The sequence below is a fragment of the Magnolia sinica genome, chromosome 6 (assembly GCF_029962835.1).
Source record: "Magnolia sinica isolate HGM2019 chromosome 6, MsV1, whole genome shotgun sequence".
In the NCBI taxonomy this organism is placed as follows: Eukaryota; Viridiplantae; Streptophyta; class Magnoliopsida; order Magnoliales; family Magnoliaceae; genus Magnolia; species Magnolia sinica.
Genome location: NC_080578.1, coordinates 12,486,879 through 12,493,907, shown reverse-complemented (window position 1 = coordinate 12,493,907; position 7,029 = coordinate 12,486,879). Strand labels below are relative to the sequence as shown.

At 36.7% G+C, this 7,029-nt stretch overlaps 1 long non-coding RNA gene across 1 annotated transcript; it reads left to right on the top strand.

Moving 5' to 3' along the window:
- The first annotated feature begins 3,312 nt into the window (after positions 1-3,312).
- Positions 3,313-6,119, top strand: LOC131248298 (uncharacterized). The gene is made up of 4 exons (XR_009172190.1): positions 3,313-4,178; positions 5,340-5,451; positions 5,522-5,611; positions 5,696-6,119. It is a non-coding gene; the product is annotated as an uncharacterized LOC131248298 (long non-coding RNA).
- Positions 6,120-7,029: the final 910 nt, after the last annotated feature.

Here is a 7,029-nt window from a genome sequence, read left to right as displayed (position 1 = left end):
AAAACCAATGAATGAAGAGCCTAACAACTTTCATGATAAATCTAATGCTCATCCAGAAGGAAATGAACCGAGGAGATCGAAAAGGGCAAGAAAAGAAACATCTTTTGGCCCAGATTTCTATATGTTCCTTATAGAAGGCAATAGAAATAAAATACGCAAGGAGATTACTCTACCACTAAGTATTGAAAGTGATCCATCAACGCTTAGTGAAGCTCTCTCATCTCCTGATGCACATTTTTGGAGGGAAGCCATAGATGATGAAATGGATTTCATAGTCTCAAATAACACTTGGTGTTTGGCCGATCTTCCTCCAGATTCAAAGCCTATAGGATATAAGTAAATTTTTTAAAAAAAGTTCAATCCTGATGGAACAATAAATAAGTTTAAAGCTTGATTGGTAGCTAAAGGATTTAGACAAAAGGAATGTATCGATTTTTTCGATACATATGCTCCTGTTGCTCGAATATCTACCATTGGGACTTTAATTGCTCTTGCAGCAATTCACCACCTAGTAATCCATCAAATGGATGTCAAAATGGCATTCTTAAATGGTAATCTAGATAAGGAAGTCTATATGCAACAACCTAAAGGGTTTGTTCAACCCGGGTAAGAGAAGAAAGTGTGTAAACTGGTCAAATCTCTCTATGGGCTCAAGCAAGCTCCTAAACAATGGCATGAGAAGTTTGATCAAGTAGTACAATCTAATGGTTTTAGAGTAAATCAAGCAGATAAGTGCATATATAATAAATGTCAAATCATTATCTGCCTATACTTAGTTGATATGCTAATATTTGGACCAAATGAGGACCGTGTGAAAGAAACTAAAAAGTTTCTAAGTACCAACTTCAACATGAAGGATATGGGCAAAGCCTTGTAATATTAGGTATTAATATTTATAATCTTAATGATGGAATAGCCTTAACACAATCTCATTACCTAGAGAAAGTGTTAAAGAAGTTTAATCATTATGATAATAAACCGGTTTCAACCCCATTTGATCAAAGTATTAAATTGATTAAAAATACTGGTAGATGTAAAGCACAACAAGAATATGCGAGTGCTATTGGGAGTTTAATGTATGCAATGAATTGCACTAGACCCGATATAACATTCACAGTAGGAATGCTAAGCAGGTATACCAGTAATCCAAGACAAGTACACTGGAATGCGATTTCGAGAGTTTTAAAGTATCTAAGAGGAACCATAGACTATGAACTGCATTATAAATCATATCCCGTTGTACTTGAAGGCGACAGCGATGCAAGCTGGAATGCAGATAGCATAGAATCTAAATCTACAAGTGGCTGGATATTCACTCTTGGAGGAGGAGCAATATCATGGATATCTAAGAAACAAACGTGCATATCTCACTCTATAATGGAAAGTGAGTTTATTACACTTGGTGCTACTTGTAAAGAAGGTGAATGGCTAAGATACCTACTGTTGGAAATCCCGTATTGGCCAAAACCTACTCCTGCCATTTGTATCTTTTGTGATAGTCAGGCTACTCTTTGCCGTGCAATGAGTAAGACTTATAATGGTAAGTCTAGAAATGTAGGTCTAAGGCATAATTTTGTTAAATGATTGCTCAGAGATGGAATAATCACAGTGGAATATGTTAAATTCATCATGAACTTAGTAGATCCCTTAATAAAAGGTTTATCAAGAGATCAAATAAGAAGAACCACTAAAGGAATGAGACTAAGATCCATAAAGATGTAACTTTCACTCTTGATGGTAAACCTACCTATGTTTTGAAATATAGGCTAGGTTCAAAGAAACAAACAAGTCAAGTAAGTGACTGAAATATACACTAGAAAAAGAAATTTTGAGCCTCATTCCTAAAAGTCTAGTGTTTGATTTCTGTATTTCATTAGAGGCTGAGTACTAACTCTTAATAGATCTATAAGCAGACTTTGCTGAGATGAAGCAGAATCATCTTTGATAGATCTACCTATATGAGTAGAGGAGTGAGGCCGCTTTTGAAGAGATTGGGATCGTCTCTAGAATACTCATGAAATAAGGATACGCACAAGGCCAGAAATGTGCAAACTTTTAGATCTCCAGTTATATATGAATAGATGTGTGTTATGTGTCCGGTAAGTCATATAAGGTCCTTAGTTCAAGACTAATGGGTCACTAAGTACCTGACATAACTTTGATACATATACACTAAAGTAAAGGTTCAAATCCAAAAGATACATTTACTTATGCACCTATTTATATTGATATGTCATTCGTTCTAGAATCTGATTTTATTTTTGAAATTGTGGGGGATTGTTGTGTTTTTTAGAATAAAAAATAAATTTCAAAAATAAAAGTTATTTTTAGAAAGTAAATAAATATATTAATTATATAAACTTTCCATAAATAATGTGTATAGTCAGTCGGTAAGAGAAGGGGTTTTTGCTTATGCAACCAGGGTTCAAATCTCCTCGAGGACGGTGCGCGCGTGGGCTGTAGGGCTAATTGAGCGCTTTTTGGTGCTTTATTAGGCGCACTTCGCATCATCACAAGGAGCAAGGAGCATTAAGAGCTTTAGTCTTTTTGGCACATGGTTCAATTTTTTGGGTCATGGTACCCTGATGTTTTATTACCTTTTTTGCTAATTGAGAGTAATTGTGACATGATTGTAAATGTGGCACCTATACCATGTGTCGCTTATGTGGATACATTTTTTCCTGTTGGATAACTGCTCCTATCTGAATGGGTACAGAAATAACTGCCATATGACATAGAGTCATGTCCTTTCATGGAAAGGCAATTATTAGCTGTGAATGGGTATGGATTTCTTGAAGAGGCTCTTTAGCACCTCTTTAGGAAGAAATTCATGACCCTTCAGTTGATATAAATCCTGGATACTATAATCCAGAAGCATAGACTCTTAATTCTTAACATCATATCATCTTCTGTGCAATTACTCTCGATCTAATCTCTTATTGAGTTTTTTCTAAACATCTAAAGGCATATCAGTGTCAAAACTAGAGATCTATTCAACACTTAAATGTGCAAATTTTCCTGTTGAAAATTGGATTGAGAGTTCATTGTATCCTGAAGACAATTTACAAATTTCCTTCGTTTGCACTTGCTGGAATTTTCAGAAAAAAGGCGACAAATCTGTCTCGAGAAATCGACTTCAAGTCGAGCCTTGAACATGATAGATCTGACCGTTTTTCACCTATCCCTCCATTGTGTATTAGTTTTCTAACATCATCTGCACGTGAAGATGTACAAGTGAGCTAGCAAACATCCGCTTTTTTTGATTTTCCATCTTTAAGTAATTCTAAGTTCTTTTCTGTTATCTTCTCCACATGTTTCATTTACTACCATCTGCAAGCGGGTATTGTATTTATCAAGCCTTTCGTTTCTTTCTGAGCTGTCCCGCATCTATTTCGGAGCTGGTCAGTGAGTGCATGGGGAGCCCATTGGAAGATGTCTGTGGCATGGAGTCTTCTTTGCTGTCATTTGGGGCATATGGAATGAGAAAAATAAGAGAAATTTTCAAGGGAAACAATTCCCAGTCTGTGGCATCCTTAGCAGAATCAATGGAGGCCTAGATTGGGCGACAGCCATCCAGCACTTTGGAGGATTCTCAAGGGGGATGATCATGCATAATTGGGAGAAATCTTCCTGTGCCTCTAAATGCCTGTGGGCCATGTGTCGGATGAGTTCAGTTTCACGGCTGTGGTCTCATTCAGGAATTAGAGTCCTGTTTGTTACCGTTTTATCTCAAATCGGGGTTTCTATATAGTTTTCTTTGCTCTTGGAGCCTCGTATGTAGTTGGCTAGGGTAGCAAAGCATGTTGTCTTTTATATTTTCCTATTCAATAAAGGATCGTCACCCATGAAAAAAGCTAAACACTCAAGATTACCAGGTTTAGCATGTTTAAACTTCAGCCACTAGAGTCGCCTGGCGATTCTTGACTAAATATGTTGCTAACTAATTGCGATTTCCTGTTTGTTAGTGTTTGTTGCCATTTCCTTTTTTATTCCTATTTTGATTATTTTCTATTCTTTTTCATACAAAATCTTGGAGTTTGCAACCCAAAATCTATGTTTGGGGGATCAATAGAAATTCAATGAGTTTTCCTTTTGCAGGAAGTTCTTGGGAGATCCGTAAATGGTACAACGTATGCAGGAATCCAGGCCCAAACGACAGGAGCTCCACAGAACCATTGGTAAGTAAGATCCTTCCTGACTAACGTTTCCTCAGGATGTGAATGAGGTAATGATGCATCCTTTTCGTACATGGTGTCATGAATCAGTGATCAAGATCATTGAATGATGGGTCCCAATTGTATGGGGAATTCCTAAAATATTCCACATTCGAGGATCCTAGCGATTTAATCTTTGGCTTTTTTTTTTTTTGTTTTTGTTTTTTTTTTTTTTGTATATAAAAAATCGGGACCATGGCTTTTTGTTTTTAATCTGGACCATGGCTTTGTTTTCCTTCATGACCATCTATTTTGTAATCCACTTATTTACGGGTTAGGATCTTCTAATCAGGGAGAATTTGGGAGCAGCCACAACTTTCCTACCAGTGGCAAATACACATTAAATCTGACCCAATGATTGAGCTGGCTGTATCATAAATTAGACAAGTCATACCAGACCATATGCTCTTCTTCTTCAACATTCAATTGGCTAAAAAAAATATGGCTCTCTTAATTAATCTCGCCAATATAGGGTTGTTGCCTATGGTCTGGTATGAGTATATACTTATTGGACCTCGAAGTAGCTGACCATGAGCCCTTTTAGCCGTCTTGGCCATTCATTACCATAATTATGTTTGTGATTTATGACCTTAGTTAATTGAACAATCCTGACTTGCACCAACTGCATTGTTTGCTGCAAGGGCACTGGCTCTTCCCTAATCACTAGTTGATTCTAAGGAACTGTGTATAGGATTATCACCGCCCAATCCACTATTTGAAGTCATGGACTTGATGAAAGGATTCGCTTTAATATTAACTAGTGTGGCGGTTCTAATACTAAATTGGCATAGCGGTTCTATTACTATGATCTGTTGTCAATATCTCAATCAGTAATCTTCTTGGTCAAATCAAGTCCAAAATCTGATGTGCATAGATGTTTGTGATTTACATTTGATTTTTGCATACAGATCAAGGAATGGACCAAAGCACAACATATCAATGATCCAAAGACTAGAACTTTGAATTCATATTCTCTTTGTTTGCTGGTTATCTTCCATTAATAATGGTCTGAGTGGACTGTGGAGCACATAACTCCATAGTTAAATACGTGAAACCTTATTGCACTTCACGATATGTACATGGGCTATGTGAAAAACAATTTTTTTACACTTTTCTCATCTGTAGGTCTGCTTGTGGAGCTCCCTTTATCTTTTATCATTGTAGGACTGTAAATTCCTTGATGAGAGCTGGTCGCCAAAGTTTACAGTCATTGTGGCTCAAAAGACTTCAAGAAAAGGTGGGTGCTAGTAAATTTCTTCTCATTTCTCTGTTTTTGTTATGAGAAACTTAAAGAAATTTTTATGCAGGCAGCTTTCCAAACTTCCCTTGGGTGAATGTATGGGATCCTTACAAGCTCTCGGTTATAAGCTCCAATGTTTCCGAAGAAGAAATAGGAGGTGCATAGTGGAATTTTGCAACTATGTTTGGTTTAGAAATGTATGAAAAAGCCTGAAATCAGTAGCTTTTTTTGTTTTCTTTAGCAATGGAAAGTGGCATTTAATGGTTTGCTAGTGTCATCCAATCTAGGCGACTGTTTGGGCATGGTCCACTCATATGATCAATGGTCTAGATTGCTGCACTGTAGTCCACACTGGTAGGAACTCAGGGCTTGAGGACTCTAAACTTATCTGCGAGCTGAAGATATCATATGGTTTTCTGAAAGTTATTTAAGGTACCATTTTGTTTGCTTTTTTTTTTTTTTCCTCCTGCTTTTCCTTGTGTCTCAAATCTGTAAATTTTTTGTCCATTATATAACCTTTCATTCTCAGGATGCCTGTAAATGGGGCTAATTGTAAATGATTTACAGGTTGTGTTTGAGTGCTGATTTAAGCCCGTAAATGTCTTCTAATCTAGAAGATTCAGCCTAGCAGAATTTTTAATTGTTTCTTTTTTCTTTTTCTTTTTTTCTTTTACTTTGTTAGTCATTGACTGATATTCATAAGAGACTATTGTTCTCTTAAATAGTGATCCTCATTCATGTAGATCATCTTTGAGTCTCTTAGCAAAGTAAAAAAAAAAAGATTGTTGATTATGAAAGATGAAACTTTCGTCTCACACACTCACACACACACACACACACATATTCTCATGACACACAAGTGCATATTGAGATATTAACTAGCTGAGATGATAAAAATCACCTTTGAACAACACATGGCAGAGCAGACAGCTTTGCCCCTACTACCATTATGACAGTGGCAGCAAGGAGCAGAGAATTGCCCAGATCTTCAACTGCGGGTAATCCCTTAGGCCAGACCATCTACAAACACACAAAGGGAAGGACAGAAAGAGCAGACAACCTTCCCCTACTGTCAGTAAAAGGGTAGAAAGTTCAGCTCAAACTTGGTTGAACCTTTTACTTTCATTCTGTTCTTTCTTTCTTTCTTTCTTTCTTTCTTTTTTTTTTTGGAGAAAGATTTTATTAATTGAAAGATTTCTTTCTTACTTATTTTGAGAAAGATCTCATCTTGTCCTTTGAAACAAATTCTGAATATGCATATAGTCTAGAAGTTCCCTTAGCTAATAATACGGTTTTCAGAACCAAAACACTATTGGAAGTTAATCTAGAGCAACCACCTTAGTTAGCGTATTTTTTTTTCCTGAATAAAGTGTTGACTCATCCTTCTCTCCAAAAAGGCAAAAAGCCTTCTGTGCACAGAATTTGTTTTTCCCATTTCAGGCCATTGGATAGCCAGCATGTGTCACCCTGGTGGGGCCCACATGCACTGATGGTCGAAACTGTCCACCCTCCAGGTGCTTTCATAGATGTGCTACAGTAAGAAAATTCCATGAAATGATGATTGTGATCATCATA